The sequence below is a fragment of the Sinohyriopsis cumingii genome, chromosome 17, assembly GCF_028554795.1.
Source record: "Sinohyriopsis cumingii isolate HCF-2022 chromosome 17, ASM2855479v2, whole genome shotgun sequence".
Taxonomy (NCBI): Eukaryota; Metazoa; Mollusca; class Bivalvia; order Unionida; family Unionidae; genus Sinohyriopsis; species Sinohyriopsis cumingii.
This window is the reverse complement of record NC_142977.1, coordinates 59,121,032-59,134,783: the sequence shown is the minus strand read 5'-3', so window position 1 is coordinate 59,134,783 and position 13,752 is coordinate 59,121,032. Positions and strand designations below refer to the sequence as shown.

The following is a 13,752-nucleotide window of genomic DNA, read 5'->3' as shown; positions in this document are numbered from 1 at the left end:
TGTTAGTACCTTTTTTGTAAGTCTTTGGTATGATGTGGCCGGGGATCAAACTCACGATCTCCCGCATCAGAGGCGGGCGCTCTAACCACTAGGCCACTGGAGCGGTTCGACAACGCAAGCTTTCAATTTCTAGGTTATCCTTGTCCTTTGACGATAAGTGAACAATTAAGAAAACAAAGTCGTAATTACAAAATTTCTAAGTGCAAAAATCGTAATGTAGTTGAAGAGGATTTAGATAATATATAGTTGTAAGTACGAATTACTGAGTTGTAAGTAAGGGGCTGTAAGTCGCTTCTTCTTCTTCTGTACATTCGCCTCCTGTTCCACATGAAACTTTGAGAAAAGTATTTGAATAAAAATAAAAAACCTAGGTTCCACCGAGATTTGAACTCGGATTGCTGGATTCAAAGTCCAGAGTGCTAACCATTACACCATGGAACCTATAGGTTACAACGGGTCATCTTCTCAAAACTTAGTAGGTTGTAGTATATGCGTATTCTTTACAGTTTTGCTAAAACATGTGCATGAGGTAGTAGGAGCGAGGCGATAATACTCAATAGGAAGAGAGCTATTCCAGTATCCAATGGCAAGGACATGCGCAAACCGCAATATGTATGTGTATGACGGGTTCGCACACACTGGCTGCTGAATGGAAAAGTAAAAATAAATATACACACATTTGGCGGGAAACGCTTTACAACGCAGGTTTGTTCTTTTCCTATCACCATCATATACGTGAATCAGAGGAATAATTTAGCGGTGAGTACCCTGTGGACACCAACTTTTGGTGTCCGCAATATAAAATGTTCCCAGCAAGAAGGTTTATGCTTTGAATCCGTGTCCATAACGCATTAAATTGGAATGCACAGAGTGGGGGAGAGAGAGAGAGAGAGAGAGAGAGAGAGAGAGAGAGAGAGAGAGAGAGAGAGAACAACTATAAAAGAAAAAGATCATATTTGTATAACAACAATGTGATCGTAAAGTGTACCTCTTAACACTTTGCACATTAGTGACATTTATAATAAATGTGTACGAATACAGTTTCTAAGGTATCGAGTGCTGGTCAGTATCAGTGTTGTCATGGTAGAGGTCACATTATAGAAAAGGGATTCGCTATTTAAAATCGATATCGACTAATATATGCATATATTGATAATGAAACACATATAGTGCAGTGTAATTGACTCCTCGCCTAGAAAAGTGAGAAAGAGGTAACGGTCCGGAGCCAATATCAAGACATAAAGGAAATGTGTTTACGTTGCGCAATTCTTTAATTGCAATTAATAAATCAAAGTCGAAATTACAAGATATCTTTGTTTTCAAATCGTAATGTAGTTGCAAAGAATTTGCGAGATTGCCCTTTTTAAGTGCGAATTATTGAATTGTCAGCAAGGAGCACTAGGTTGCAACTCTATTGCGAAACTAGATTCATATTTCGCACTAACCCATTTCCAAGCAATACTGTATGTCGTTAAATAGCTACATACAATGTATCCTCTCATACTCGCTTCTACTATTGTACATTTGTCTTCTGTTCGACATAAAACTTTAAGAAAAGGTATTTTTAGGATTAAAAAGATAAACTTAGGTTCCACCGAGATTTGAACTCGGATTGCTGGATTCAGAGTCCAGAGTGCTAACCATTACACCATGGAACCTATCGATGATACAGGGTCATATTCCAAAAACATGTTAGGAGGTAGTAATATATCAGTATTATATCAGCTTACCGTTGGACTCCCTTGTGTTCATTTATATTACCGATAAGGTGCATTCATGTTGTCAGAGATTTCGTCTTACTTTATTGATAAAACGTTACACTCCTGTAATACACACAAACAAACACACACACACAGATGAATATGTATATATATATATATATATATATATATATATATATATATATATATATATATATATATATATATATATATATATATATATATATATATATATATATATATATATATATATATATATATATATATATATATATATATATATATATGAAAATAATAAAAGTGTATATGAAGATTAAAAGTGAAATGCCTAAAAGATTAGTACTATTACGTTCGAGTGGAATGTATATTAAATTAGTAAGATACATTGAAATATCTTAAAGTGATTAAATAAAATGAAATTATGCTGGCTAATTTAAAATCAAGTTATAAAGTTCACTTATGACTATCAGGCTAAATTTAGGCAGATCAATACTGAATATATAAATAATGATTTAGTATGTTTTTCCCGAGATTTTAAAGTTCTAAATATGTCATCATTTAACCATCAAGGCGATATTTCTTCTATATTCCTGTCTACGTGAAAACCTCAGAGTCTGGGACTCTGTCTTGAAATCATATCCAGATGAGTTTCTTTAGGAAGCCCATTGAAAATGACATTATTTTATTGATGGAATTTAAGTCCTTTTACCGTCTTGAGTTTGGAACACTCATTACTAAAATTCGCACCTGACTCTTTGGTGCGGAATTGAAAGCACATGTTTCAAACACATACTGGTCCAGAAAATGCCGCGGCTCATATCCTTTCATCTGCACAAAAGCTGACATCCAGATTTCATCTATACCGATAAATATAGGTTTCATCTATACTTATAAATGTAGGTTTGATTATGAGCACTCACAATCTTTAAGTTGTTGAATTTTAAATATCATGGTGTTTACATAGGTTTACTATGGGAACTGAATTAGTACCGTGAGTTTTGTGGACTGAACACATTTGCTCGTGAGATGCCACAGGCCACTCTTGCTTTGGCAATTCTGGCATTTGTCTCATCATCGCTTTGGACTGCACGCGACTGCTACTGCCAAGACAGGTGATCTTGTCCACTGCCAGGTGGGTTTGGCCATTCACGGTGATGGTATCCTCTTGGTAACCAAAACAATAATTTCCTTTAACTTCGTCTTCGGCTGTAGTCTCCTCAGATTGAAAAACAATCCGGCCCACCGGCATCTGATATCGATATCATTATCCTTACAGTATGGAGCGCTGGGCGATATCGGTACCGTAATGGCAAAAGATCACGTGATAACCAGCAGGCCGCGCCTTTTAAATTCTCAATTTCGAGGTCAATCCTATTGATCACACCTTGGAATATATGCCGATAACTGCAGTCGGATCACCTCACCTGTTTGCGAAAGAAGGATTGTCCGAAAAATTGCGAATGCATCTAACTACTTTTTCATTCGTAAGCTCTAGGTCAATCGTACAGTCATTATCTTCGTAGAAACTGTCGAGGTAGTCCGAATAGATCAGGGTTTATTTGTTGTTTCGGAGACATTTTCAGCGAACAAAATTAAACATTTTTTGTAAATTACTGCGAAGACTTGAAAAATCCGAAGAAATATGGAAAGGTCGTTGAAAAATCCAATGACGTATGGTGAGGTCGTTGAAAAATCCAAGGGCGTACGGAAATTTCTTTGAAAAATCCAAGGGCTATGGAAAGGTCTATATATGTATGAACAAACAACCATGTACAGCGATTAACTGACACTTACATAGAGACAGAGCTGATGATCCTCCGACAATATGAAGAAATTGTCATACTTCATTTTAGCATCGAGCTTGTTTTATTTTTAATTTGTAACTCAACAATTGTGACAATTTATTCATACTTTGTTGAACTAACCGGTTTTCAAACTATGTTGTATGACGAAATAGACACACATAGGGATCATATTCGCTTCAATTTGCATACACCCACCTCATCTTTCGCATTAGGATTTACAAAAATAAAATAAAGTTTTTAAATTAATGTAAATAAGAAAGAACTTAAAATAATATTCAAGGTTCCACCGAGATTTGAACTCGGATCGCTGGATTCAAAGTCCAGAGTGCTAACCATTACACCATGGAACCATTGTAGCATGTGTCGACAAGACACTTGTAAAAAGTGTCTCCACTGTTCTACGCCAAGTTCTGACAGCGGCCATTTAGGGGCCATGTTCTGATGACTTATGTTATTAGCAAAATCGCTAATTTTACCAGCCAACCAGATGAAGTCTTACACCTTCGCCTTTCGGAGACTGTGCGGTGTGCTAAAGATCGTCGTGGTGGGCCGAAAGATTGGAAATTTAAAATTTCTGAAAGCTGCATTTCCATTGGCTAATTCCAAAATTAGTAGAATATGACCTCTTAGAGGTCGCTCTCAGATCTTCACGTGAGACAGAGGAGATTTGAATTTAATCAGATTGCCCCAGGCTTGTATCTATCAGTGTACATAGTTGCCTTATCTTATGTATACAGGAAGTGTAACTATGCAGTGGGAACACGTCACGAGTTGTAATTATATTGACACTAAATATGAAAAGAACTGTAACCCGACTGGGAATATTCTTATTCAATTTTTAGAAGGCAAATGAAGTACCTTTGTTGTTTAAGGTATAAAGTACATTCTGATTAACTTTTGTAAAAGAAACATCAAAGAAAACGCTGAATGTGGCTCTAAATTAACTGATTATGATAATGGTATCGATCCACATCTGAGAAGTGTAGATACATGTTCATTATTAGAATTTAGATAAAATTAAACAATGTTACATGTAACTGAGAGATGTGAGTCTTTAGTGTAGTTTCCCAATTTCACCTAGTAATACATACTAATCATCTGTAAACAATATTCTCTTATACATAGTTTTTTATATTTCTTCTATGAAATCCACTAGTAGTACGGAAAAGGGTCTTTTGTCTCATTCAATAACCTATGGGTCCCCGGACACCCATTCTGGCCTCTAACCCTTTGATAAGCTATCCACCACGCGACATATAGATGTTTGGATACTTTTTCTTGATTTTTCTATGACGTCCATATGGCTTTTCGGATGCCTTCCCTGCTCTCATACGTAGAACCCTTGAGTTGGATCTGTATTCAATATATATACACTGTACAAAAATGCTCACTTTTCGGAGAATTTATTTTGCGGGCAATAAAATAAGTTCCTTGCTCTTGCTATGAGCAAAAACCCATGAAAATGTTTATATTTTATTTGCTAATTAGTTATATCTGATACATTGACCCTCACAAAACTATTTTATTTATGAACCTGAGATGAAATTCTACATTTGGCCTCTTTCCCTAATGTAATTGTGCCTTCGAACAATGGACAAGGTATATTCCATAATTTAAATGTCTTAATCACTCAGCAAAGAGAGAGAGAGAGAGAGAGAGAGAGAGAGAGAGAGAGAGAGAGATTCACAAGTAAGTTAGTTTCTTCACAGAATAATAGAAACCACTAGCCAATTTCTGACTGCAGTTGTAAGATATCTGAGCAGAAAGTAACAGCTACTTTATAAGTATGCAAGTCAGTTTAATGTGAGTTATAGGCCACCAAGTAGTATTCCTCAGAGAAGACACAAGTCTCGGTTTTAAAAATTAAAGCCACACAAGTACCAGTTTATTACTTTGTGAAAAATGGGTTCATTATGAGAAAATGGCGGCAACCGATGCACCTGCTGGTGAAAGTGTTGTTCCGAAGGCATATGGACAGGACATGCATAGTATAGCCCATAAAACCCCTTAAGCTGGTCATTTGGTGTCAGTAAGACTTATCACAAGATCCTGAATCGTTTTTATTTGCTGAAAATTAAAGTGATGTTTTTCAGTACCTTAGCTCATCTTACACTTGTCAAATGGTAGGAAATCCCAATCAGAAGATATCTAAGGCACATCTGCAACCTATTCCTGCATTTGACCATTTGACAAGCCATCTAATAGAAAAATGGTAGACTCTCGGTTCTTTACCTAACACAAAGTCAAGCAAGCAACACTTGTTGACCATAATGTATGCATCCTCAAGCTTTTCATAGCCAATTCCTTTAAAGAATATTAAAGCAAAACGTGTTCTAAAAGTTTAGGCAATGTTTTAACACTTGTTTGCCTCCCCAAATCTGTCAGCAAATTTTATGTTTGATTATTTCCAACAACGTATGCAGGAAGTAGACATTCAATAGTTTAATTTTTCTATCTGTCACCCTGAAAGTAATGGGGCTATCTCAAGACTGTCCGAAAACTCTCTCACCTACCCAGGATACATGTATACCATTATATTGAATCAAACCTTATAAAAGACAGTGATCAGTAAAATCCTGGATTGTATAATTATCGAGTAAGATCAGGAGAGTTTTTTAAAATATATAGTGTATCCCATATTGGCAATTATCACCAAATAAAAGACGCCATGACTACCCTAGGACAGCAAAAGACTGTCCCAAAACACCCTCAACTACCCATGATACATGTAGGCGATTAAATAGAACAAAACCAAATGAAAAGACAGCGATCTGTAAAATTCTACCCTGTATAATTATCGAGCAAGATCATTAGAGTTTATTCTTTTGTTGATACTTGCTGAAGACCGTCCCAAAACACACTCATCGACAGCAACATTCATATTTCAAAATATCTTTAAAGCTTCTTTCTTAAGTCTTTAATATGACAAAGAGCAGCTGAATAATTACATCCTAAGGGTCCTATCTTTATATTTGCAAAATTCTTGAACCAAATTATTAATTTTAATTGGTTTGATAATGGCAAGAATTACAATAAAATAAAAATTTTTAAAGCTGCTTTTTGTTTTTGTTTTTTTATAAATATATAAATACATTCAAAGGTTAAGGTTCCGTACATTAACAATGCAAATTAAGTATTTGAGAACAACTGTACACTAAATCTAATAATTCTAATCGCAAGTAAATACTTTTATCATGATACGAACATGATTTTCCACAGTTTGATTATTTGGGTTTTTTTTTTTGCGGCAAAATATGTTCCAAAATGAAGATCATGATAAGAATAATAACACCTGTAAGGAATGATTAATTGTTTTTAATGTCATTTTACCTATAAACTTTTTTATGTGCTATTGATGTTGATCTGAATTATTTTATTTTCGCGGGAGCTTATGTACAATATTATCACAGGAAAAGAAAGACGTCTGTGAGGTGCGTCAAAATGGGTGACGTACAATACAATCCTTACAACCAGGGTTCGTCCGATGAATACTCGTTAAGAAGATTACGAGGGAATATATCATTGTTATTTCTGATCCTTACTTTGCTAAAATAACTAATGTTTCCAAGTAATGAGAGATGACACTAAGAAGTAGATTTCTTAAACTTTGAAGGTAAATACTTCAGTGCGTCAAAACTGGGGTTGAAAAAGATGGACCACCCTGTTGTTGTGGATGCGTTTTTGTTTTCGTAAGGTGCTATAAATCGCTTAGATCTTCGAGAAAGCATATGGTTTTAGAGACGATTAAAACTGTGTTGCTAACGTACACCTTAAAAAAGGGGAGTGAAAGAGTTATCGACATAAAATGAATGCCGTAAAGGAAAAAAATTAGAAATTTAGAGAGACACGAGATGGACAACAAAGACGATACTGATAAAACTTAGTATTTACATTGTTGCAGGACCAAATCTGTATGAAAACAGCAGTTGGAATGATGTAATTGTAAAGTTCAAAAACAGAATATACAAAGTTTGTAGTAACTGACATTGCGTTTGTCATACGACAAACTACGGAATCAATTCAGTTGTCGGCAAATCGCAAGATACAATAACGCAGAAGGAAAGTAGATCGAAAAACTTGCAAGCAACCATTTACAGCTTGCATCAATGAAAATTAGAAAATTCTTGACTAGAATTATGAATGTAGCACTTGCAAGCAGTCATTTACAATAATGCAGAAGGAAAGTAGCACTTACAAACTGCCACGTACAATTTGCATCAATGAAAATACAATATACATTGATAGAATTATGAAAGTATCATTTGCAAGCAGCCATTTACAATAATGCATCATAGAAGATTAGGAAATACACGCATATAATTATTTCGGTAATCGCCCTCCATATATGCCTGCCATATTTCCGACAACGTGTGTGTCCGATTTAGATTTTTAACGTAGCTTTAAAATAAATTCAGTCATATCGCTACGATGCCTGCAATGTGGCAGTTTATAGTGATGTCTAGCACTGGGGCATCATGCTGCAGACATGTAGCATGATGTTCCACCCAGACACATTATCCTGACACCAGGCCGAACAGTCCTAAAACTAACCTCTTAATGCTGTGCGACTAGCGAGGCAGCTGTTAGTACCTTTTTTGTAAGTCTTTGGTATGATGTGGCCGGGGATCAAACTCACGATCTCCCGCATCAGAGGCGGGCGCTCTAACCACTAGGCCACTGGAGCGGTTCGACAACGCAAGCTTTCAATTTCTAGGTTATCCTTGTCCTTTGACGATAAGTGAACAATTAAGAAAACAAAGTCGTAATTACAAAATTTCTAAGTGCAAAAATCGTAATGTAGTTGAAGAGGATTTAGATAATATATAGTTGTAAGTACGAATTACTGAGTTGTAAGTAAGGGGCTGTAAGTCGCTTCTTCTTCTTCTGTACATTCGCCTCCTGTTCCACATGAAACTTTGAGAAAAGTATTTGAATAAAAATAAAAAACCTAGGTTCCACCGAGATTTGAACTCGGATTGCTGGATTCAAAGTCCAGAGTGCTAACCATTACACCATGGAACCTATAGGTTACAACGGGTCATCTTCTCAAAACTTATTAGTAGGTTGTAGTATATGCGTATTCTTTACAGTTTTGCTAAAACATGTGCATGAGGTAGTAGGAGCGAGGCGATAATACTCAATAGGAAGAGAGCTATTCCAGTATCCAATGGCAAGGACATGCGCAAACCGCAATATGTATGTGTATGACGGGTTCGCACACACTGGCTGCTGAATGGAAAAGTAAAAATAAATATACACACATTTGGCGGGAAACGCTTTACAACGCAGGTTTGTTCTTTTCCTATCACCATCATATACGTGAATCAGAGGAATAATTTAGCGGTGAGTACCCTGTGGACACCAACTTTTGGTGTCCGCAATATAAAATGTTCCCAGCAAGAAGGTTTATGCTTTGAATCCGTGTCCATAACGCATTAAATTGGAATGCACAGAGTGGGGGAGAGAGAGAGAGAGAGAGAGAGAGAGAGAGAGAGAGAGAGAGAGAGAGAGAGAGAGAGAGAGAACAACTATAAAAGAAATAGATCATATTTGTATAACAACAATGTGATCGTAAAGTGTACCTCTTAACACTTTGCACATTAGTGACATTTATAATAAATGTGTACGAATACAGTTTCTAAGGTATCGAGTGCTGGTCAGTATCAGTGTTGTCATGGTAGAGGTCACATTATAGAAAAGGGATTCGCTATTTAAAATCGATATCGACTAATATATGCATATATTGATAATGAAACACATATAGTGCAGTGTAATTGACTCCTCGCCTAGAAAAGTGAGAAAGAGGTAACGGTCCGGAGCCAATATCAAGACATAAAGGAAATGTGTTTACGTTGCGCAATTCTTTAATTGCAATTAATAAATCAAAGTCGAAATTACAAGATATCTTTGTTTTCAAATGGTAATGTAGTTGCAAAGAATTTGCGAGATTGCCCTTTTTAAGTGCGAATTATTGAATTGTCAGCAAGGAGCACTAGGTTGCAACTCTATTGCGAAACTAGATTCATATTTCGCACTAACCCATTTCCAAGCAATACTGTATGTCGTTAAATAGCTACATACAATGTATCCTCTCATACTCGCTTCTACTATTGTACATTTGTCTTCTGTTCGACATAAAACTTTAAGAAAAGGTATTTTTAGGATTAAAAAGATAAACTTAGGTTCCACCGAGATTTGAACTCAGATTGCTGGATTCAGAGTCCAGAGTGCTAACCATTACACCATGGAACCTATCGATGATACAGGGTCATATTCCAAAAACATGTTAGGAGGTAGTAATATATCAGTATTATATCAGCTTACCGTTGGACTCCCTTGTGTTCATTTATATTACCGATAAGGTGCATTCATGTTGTCAGAGATTTCGTCTTACTTTATTGATAAAACGTTACACTCCTGTAATACACACAAACAAACACACACACAGAGATGAATATGTATATATATATATATATATATATATATATATATATATATATATATATATATATATATATATATATATATATATATATATATATATATATATATATATATATATCTATGAAAATAATAAAAGTGTATATGAAGATTAAAAGTGAAATGCCTAAAAGATTAGTACTATTACGTTCGAGTGGAATGTATATTAAATTAGTAAGATACATTGAAATATCTTAAAGTGATTAAATAAAATGAAATTATGCTGGCTAATTTAAAATCAAGTTATAAAGTTCACTTATGACTATCAGGCTAAATTTAGGCAGATCAATACTCTATATATAAATAATGATATAGTATGTTTTTCCCGAGATTTTAAAGTTCTAAATATGTCATCATTTAACCATCAAGGCGATATTTCTTCTATATTCCTGTCTACGTGAAAACCTCAGAGTCTGGGACTCTGTCTTGAAATCATATCCAGATGAGTTTCTTTAGGAAGCCCATTGAAAATGACATTATTTTATTGATGGAATTTAAGTCCTTTTACCGTCTTGAGTTTGGAACACTCATTACTAAAATTCGCACCTGACTCTTTGGTGCGGAATTGAAAGCACATGTTTCAAACACATACTGGTCCAGAAAATGCCGCGGCTCATATCCTTTCATCTGCTCAAAAGCTGACATCCAGATTTCATCTATACCGATAAATATAGGTTTCATCTATACTTATAAATGTAGGTTTGATTATGAGCACTCACAATCTTTAAGTTGTTGAATTTTAAATATCATGGTGTTTACATAGGTTTACTATGGGAACTGAATTAGTACCGTGAGTTTTGTGGACTGAACACATTTGCTCGTGAGATGCCACAGGCCACTCTTGCTTTGGCAATTCTGGCATTTGTCTCATCATCGCTTTGGACTGCACGCGACTGCTACTGCCAAGACAGGTGATCTTGTCCACTGCCAGGTGGGTTTGGCCATTCACGGTGATGGTATCCTCTTGGTAACCAAAACAATAATTTCCTTTAACTTCGTCTTCGGCTGTAGTCTCCTCAGATTGAAAAACAATCCGGCCCACCGGCATCTGATATCGATATCATTATCCTTACAGTATGGAGCGCTGGGCGATATCGGTACCGTAATGGCAAAAGATCACGTGATAACTAGCAGGCCGCGCCTTTTAAATTCTCAATTTCGAGGTCAATCCTATTGATCACACCTTGGAATATATGCCGATAACTGCAGTCGGATCACCTCACCTGTTTGCGAAAGAAGGATTGTCCGAAAAATTGCGAATGCATCTAACTACTTTTTCATTCGTAAGCTCTAGGTCAATCGTACAGTCATTATCTTCGTAGAAACTGTCGAGGTAGTCCGAATAGATCAGGGTTTATTTGTTGTTTCGGAGACATTTTCAGCGAACAAAATTAAACATTTTTTGTAAATTACTGCGAAGACTTGAAAAATCCGAGGAAATATGGAAAGGTCGTTGAAAAATCCAATGACGTATGGTGAGGTCGTTGAAAAATCCAAGGGCGTACGGAAATTTCTTTGAAAAATCCAAGGGCTATGGAAAGGTCTATATATGTATGAACAAACAACCATGTACAGCGATTAACTGACACTTACATAGAGACAGAGCTGATGATCCTTCGACAATATGAAGAAATTGTCATACTTCATTTTAGCATCGAGCTTGTTTTATTTTTAATTTGTAACTCAACAATTGTGACAATTTATTCATACTTTGTTGAACTAACCGGTTTTCAAACTATGTTGTATGACGAAATAGACACACATAGGGATCATATTCGCTTCAATTTGCATACACCCACCTCATCTTTCGCATTAGGATTTACAAAAATAAAATAAAGTCTTTAAATTAATGTAAATAAGAAAGAACTTAAAATAATATTCAAGGTTCCACCGAGATTTGAACTCGGATCGCTGGATTCAAAGTCCAGAGTGCTAACCATTACACCATGGAACCATTGTAGCATGTTTCGACAAGACACTTGTAAAAAGTGTCTCCACTGTTCTACGCCAAGTTCTGACAGCGGCCATTTAGGGGCCATGTTCTGATGACTTATGTTATTAGCAAAATCGCTAATTTTACCAGGCAACCAGATGAAGTCTTACACCTTCGCCTTTCGGAGACTATGCGGTGTGCTAAAGATCGTCGTGGTGGGCCGAAAGATTGGAAATTTAAAATTTCTGAAAGCTGCATTTCCATTGGCTAATTCCAAAATTAGTAGAATATGACCTCTTAGAGGTCGCTCTCAGATCTTCACGTGAGACAGAGGAGATTTGAATTTAATCAGATTGCCCCAGGCTTGTATCTATCAGTGTACATAGTTGCCTTATCTTATGTATACAGGAAGTGTAACTATGCAGTGGGAACACGTCACGAGTTGTAATTATATTGACACTAAATATGAAAAGAACTGTAACCCGACTGGGAATATTCTTATTCAATTTTTAGAAGGCAAATGAAGTACCTTTGTTGTTTAAGGTATAAAGTACATTCTGATTAACTTTTGTAAAAGAAACATCAAAGAAAACGCTGAATGTGGCTCTAAATTAACTGATTATGATAATGGTATCGATCCACATCTGAGAAGTGTAGATACATGTTCATTATTAGAATTTAGATAAAATTAAACAATGTTACATGTAACTGAGAGATGTGAGTCTTTAGTGTAGTTTCCCAATTTCACCTAGTAATACATACTAATCATCTGTAAACAATATTCTCTTATACATAGTTTTTTATATTTCTTCTATGAAATCCACTAGTAGTACGGAAAAGGGTCTTTTGTCTCATTCAATAACCTATGGGTCCCCGGACACCCATTCTGGCCTCTAACCCTTTGATAAGCTATCCACCACGCGACATATAGATGTTTGGATACTTTTTCTTGATTTTTCTATGACGTCCATATGGCTTTTCGGATGCCTTCCCTGCTCTCATACGTAGAACCCTTGAGTTGGATCTGTATTCAATATATATACACTGTACAAAAATGCTCACTTTTCGGAGAATTTATTTTGCGGGCAATAAAATAAGTTCCTTGCTCTTGCTATGAGCAAAAACCCATGAAAATGTTTATATTTTATTTGCTAATTAGTTATATCTGATACATTGACCCTCACAAAACTATTTTATTTATGAACCTGAGATGAAATTCTACATTTGGCCTCTTTCCCTAATGTAATTGTGCCTTCGAACAATGGACAAGGTATATTCCATAATTTAAATGTCTTAATCACTCAGCAAAGAGAGAGAGAGAGAGAGAGAGAGAGAGAGAGAGAGAGAGAGAGAGAGAGATTCACAAGTAAGTTAGTTTCTTCACAGAATAATAGAAACCACTAGCCAATTTCTGACTGCAGTTGTAAGATATCTGAGCAGAAAGTAACAGCTACTTTATAAGTATGCAAGTCAGTTTAATGTGAGTTATAGGCCACCAAGTAGTATTCCTCAGAGAAGACACAAGTCTCGGTTTTAAAAATTAAAGCCACACAAGTACCAGTTTATTACTTTGTGAAAAATGGGTTCATTATGAGAAAATGGCGGCAACCGATGCACCTGCTGGTGAAAGTGTTGTTCCGAAGGCATATGGACAGGACATGCATAGTATAGCCCATAAAACCCCTTAAGCTGGTCATTTGGTGTCAGTAAGACTTATCACAAGATCCTGAATCGTTTTTATTTGCTGAAAATTAAAGTGATGTTTTTCAGTACCTTAGCTCATCTTACACTTGTCAAATGGTAGGAAATCCCA

At 35.8% G+C, this 13,752-nt stretch overlaps 6 non-coding genes across 6 annotated transcripts; all 6 read right to left on the bottom strand.

Annotated features, from left to right (window-relative positions):
- Positions 1–369: 369 nt before the first annotated feature.
- On the bottom strand, positions 370–441 carry Trnaq-uug (transfer RNA glutamine (anticodon UUG)). Its single transcript has one exon. It is a non-coding gene; the product is annotated as a tRNA-Gln (tRNA).
- Positions 442–1,586: 1,145 nt separating this feature from the next.
- On the bottom strand, positions 1,587–1,658 carry Trnaq-cug (transfer RNA glutamine (anticodon CUG)). Its single transcript has one exon. It is a non-coding gene; the product is annotated as a tRNA-Gln (tRNA).
- A 2,146-nt stretch (positions 1,659–3,804) lies between these two features.
- Trnaq-uug (transfer RNA glutamine (anticodon UUG)) lies at positions 3,805–3,876 on the bottom strand. Its single transcript has one exon. It is a non-coding gene; the product is annotated as a tRNA-Gln (tRNA).
- A 4,600-nt stretch (positions 3,877–8,476) lies between these two features.
- Positions 8,477–8,548, bottom strand: Trnaq-uug (transfer RNA glutamine (anticodon UUG)). Its single transcript has one exon. It is a non-coding gene; the product is annotated as a tRNA-Gln (tRNA).
- A 1,158-nt stretch (positions 8,549–9,706) lies between these two features.
- On the bottom strand, positions 9,707–9,778 carry Trnaq-cug (transfer RNA glutamine (anticodon CUG)). The gene has a single exon. It is a non-coding gene; the product is annotated as a tRNA-Gln (tRNA).
- A 2,110-nt stretch (positions 9,779–11,888) lies between these two features.
- Positions 11,889–11,960, bottom strand: Trnaq-uug (transfer RNA glutamine (anticodon UUG)). Its single transcript has one exon. It is a non-coding gene; the product is annotated as a tRNA-Gln (tRNA).
- Positions 11,961–13,752: the final 1,792 nt, after the last annotated feature.